Genomic DNA, 4,215 nt, shown 5'->3' with positions numbered 1-4,215 from the left:
TATCTAATTATAGGGGATTCATAGTAAATACATTCATTACATACATGCAATGCAAACCAATACAAAAACATTAAATTGTAATAGAAAATAGACAAAAGCACACTGCATTCATTCACAAATCAACATTTATTCAGCACTACTTTCTAAAAATACTAAGCCAAAACATTTTGAACATTGCAACTGTTCTTCAACCATGCAAAGTGTTACCAAGTTATGAGCACAGAAAACTGAACACATCAATTCATAGATTACACAATATAAACAACAGAAAATGTTTGTCTTATTAAGGATGGGGATAGTTAATAATGATGTTATCAGTGAAAATTATAAATAATTATCAGTACACTTATTGATACAACTCTACATAATTTGGTGCAAAAAATAAAGACATGATAAATAGATATGAAACGATTCAGCAGATACGGGACTTTTTCCAGAAAAAAAGTTAAATTGTTTCCTGAGCGTCGTATATGAGGCACCTGGTATAAATGTCTGGTGGTGATGTGCTTTAATTGCATGCAGGAAAAAATGTAGGCTAAATCGTGCGCACGATTTACTATTTCATTCCCTCGATTTGCTTAATCGTGTACACTATTTATAAATCGAGAGAACAAATTAGTAAATTGAGCGGACGATTTAGCAAATCGATGAAATGTAAAAGTAATCGTGCACGTTTTAGTACATTGAGGGAACGAATTAGTAAATCGTGGACACAATTTATTTTTTTCTTGCATGTCATTTGCGGGGCTCACTATCAGAAGATAAACCTAAACAATATTGCAATTACCAAAGAACCATAATTCTTGAGCTTCTCAAAAGATTAAAAAAAAACATTCATAAAGCGTAAAGATATGAAAAATGAACAATATAGGGATTTCTAGCATCTCTCCTGTATTATTTGTCCCACCCCAAAAAAACATAAACAGTTTAAGAAAATGAGCATATTGACTTTCTCAGGAGAATCTGTGAATACTCTGATAACGGACTGTGGAGAAGACTCTTTCAGTCAGTGCTGAGGAGGCAGAGTTAGGTGCTGGACAGCCGATAGAGAAGAGGAAGAGGGTCTTTCTTACCCCAGCAGCAGAAGACAGGCTCTTCTGAGGGAAGGACAGGAGGCTTGATGCAGTGTTTTGCTGTAGAACAAGGCTCCTTCTCAGCACCTGATCTTCTTCAGGAAAGAGTTCCTCTAGTGTAGAGTCAGAGACTCAGATTTCTTGCAAACTGGAATCTTTTAATAACATTTAGCATATTACTGTAGTCATGTTCATTGTTTTTATTATAACACATGGCAAGTTTGAGAAAATTGTCAAACATGTTCTTCCTCCTTCTTCTTCATCCTGAGCCTGCACCGTCAATATCCTTCTCTGGCAGCTGAAAGGGAGGATCATCTTGTTAATGTTGCTTATGTATGTACACAACCAGTCAGAAATCTGGAATCTTTTCTTTATGGCTTTCAAGAGAAGTCTCTTCTGCTCACCAGCTAAATTTATTTGATCAAAATTACACAAAAGTAATATTGTAAAAAAAAAAAAAAAAAAAAATAGAATAACAGTTTTCATACTCTTTTTCGAATATACTTTAAAATATATTTATTGAAATAATTATGAGCCAAAGCTGAATTTGTCAGTAACTTTACTCCAGTCTTACTCCAGTGTCACATTATCTCTTTCATATACTGATTTGATCAATCAGTGCATTTACATGCACCTAATCGCATTATTGCCGCTATGATCAAAGTGTGCATCTGAAAATATTGGGTAGCACAACTGTTTTCAACATTGATAATAATCAGGGCCCGGTTCCCCAAAACGTTCTTCCCGCTAAGTAGTTCTTAACCTATTCCTTAACCTCTCTCTTAACGTTATGGCACGATTCCCGACAAATTCGTACGCTAAGTATATCTTCTGTAAGTCACCCTTTCGTAAGGTTGGTCTGGACCATTCGTCATCTCTCTCTTAGCATTGTTTGAGCTCAAGACGCTAGTCGCCGCTACTGTGCAGCAGTCTTTAGAATTCAGCGCAGCGCAGTACAAGTCAAACTATGGTATGTTGACAATGTTGTGGCTCAACAATGATTTTATGTTATGGACATTTTAAGACGAATAATAAAATATGTTCGCAATGGATACAGGCCTATTTATGAAGTTGACTTTATTTGGTATCAGAACTAATATGGTGGTAATTAGCCTAGGCTATTTTCGTAATGTCATTAAAGCGTTTAAATTGGCAATCACTTTTGATAATTAAAATCTGGCAAACAATTTGGCTCTAAATGGCTAAGATCTATAAATGGGTAAGCATGGTGGTGTCCAGTAAGCGACCAACTACAACAGAGATCCAACGTGTCCTTGTATTGAATCAAAGACGGCGCCGTTTAGTCCATGTCAATTTTTTTATTCGGCAAAACTTACTGTAAGCCCTTTTGACATTTTGCCTGACGTGGCTATATTAAAAAAATTTCGCCTCCCAAGACAACTCATTATGGAGCTGCTGGACCTTCTCAGACCTGCGCTTGCCAGGCTAATGTGGCAGAATTTTGCTTTAAGCCCTGAAGTCCAGCTGCTTGCAGCGCTAAGGTTTTTTGCTACAGGGAGCTTCATCAAGGTCGTGGGAGAGGGCTACGGCCTAAGCAAGACCTCGATGTGGAGGTGCGTCCACACTGTCACCAACGGCCTTCTGCGCCATGCCGGGGATTACATCCGGGGAATTCTGATTGTAAAGTACCATACCATTAGTATAAAAGTGTATTACATAATTTTTAGAAGTCGTTAAACCCATGTCAAGAAGCGGCACAAGTGGCACAAAGGGATAAGGAGGGTGGATGTTTAGCGAGGGATACCTGGTTCGTCTACCCGTCACAACATATCGTGTGAACATATTATGACAATTTGATTATTTAATTAATAGTCTATATTTTACTGATAACTTAAACTATGTTAAAATAAATGTTACTGAAATAATTTGAGGAATGTTTCATTTGCATAGAACGTGTTGTCTTTCTTAACGCCGTAATGCACCTTCACGTGAAGTGGAAAATCGATTCCTGAGCAATCGATGCCAACTTATTCAGCACCTTCACTTGGGACACCGCCTTTGTAACGTCGAACGTAAGAGGTAGCGTGTTAAGAAGCTTCCTAAGGGACACTTCGGGGAACACACTTAGGAACATAAACAACTTTGGTAAGATATATCTTTCGAGTCTTCTTAGCGCGCTAATAGTGAGCGTTATAGAAACAGAAATGTTTCTTGAGCATCAAATCATATTAGAATGATTTCGGAAGATCATGTGACACTGAAGACTGGAGTAATTAATGCTGAAAATATAGCTGTGCATTATAGAAATAAATTATACTTTAAAATATATTTAAAACTTCTGACCAGCTTTATACATTGCTACATTTAAATGAAAACACAACTTGTAATAAACAATGCACACGTTCTCAAAGAACTTACATTTGGTGATTACTTCCTTCCCTCACTGCTGTCTTCTTCAGTCGTTCCCAGACCTCCTGATTTTTCATCTTTCCCTCAAATCTACACAAACAAACAAATAATTTTATAGACAATTTGGATAAGTCACAAATTGCAATAGTTATATAATCACAATACTCAATTATGGCAATATATATTGAATCGGCACACAAGTATCGAGATGAGTACTTTATATGAGTAATGCTGCATGCTGTGACTCTGTGTTGCTTCAAGCGCACCATTCTGCGCACTGGTTGCGTATAAGCGCTGCACGCTGTATAGGAGCCATACCCTTTCGTATTATAATACTTTAGCACAATGAAAGATTATTATGTCTCTCTTGCTCTGTCCCATCTATCACATGTTGCTGCCTTCATTACTGTGCTATACATTTAAAAGAAATGTATTTTACACACACACATACACATACACATACACACACACATTATATATATATATATATATATATATATATATATATATATATATATATATATATATATATATATATATATATACACACTTTGCACATTCTGTCATACCAGTGACTGGGTGTTGCTGCAATAGACGTATTTTGCAGCATTAAGGTTAACGATTAATCAATTAATTGATCGTTAATTTAAACAACGATCGATCATGGAAATTATCAAAAACTGACATCCCTACACAGAAGTATAGAAATTCTACATTGATTTAAAAAAAAAAATGCAAAAAAAAAACCTACACTGATATCAGATTGGAATTG

The 4,215-nt window shown here is 36.0% G+C and overlaps 1 long non-coding RNA gene across 1 annotated transcript; it reads right to left on the bottom strand.

Annotated features, from left to right (window-relative positions):
* Positions 1 to 1,315: 1,315 nt before the first annotated feature.
* LOC122145460 lies at positions 1,316 to 3,864 on the bottom strand. The gene is made up of 2 exons (XR_006160342.1): positions 3,453 to 3,864; positions 1,316 to 1,371 (listed from the first exon to the last, which is right to left on the bottom strand). It is a non-coding gene; the product is annotated as an uncharacterized LOC122145460 (long non-coding RNA).
* Positions 3,865 to 4,215: the final 351 nt, after the last annotated feature.

Source organism: Cyprinus carpio, chromosome A7 (assembly GCF_018340385.1).
Source record: "Cyprinus carpio isolate SPL01 chromosome A7, ASM1834038v1, whole genome shotgun sequence".
Classification (NCBI taxonomy): Eukaryota; Metazoa; Chordata; class Actinopteri; order Cypriniformes; family Cyprinidae; genus Cyprinus; species Cyprinus carpio.
Note: the sequence above shows the minus strand (reverse complement) of the source record. Positions and strands in the feature narration are given on the sequence as shown.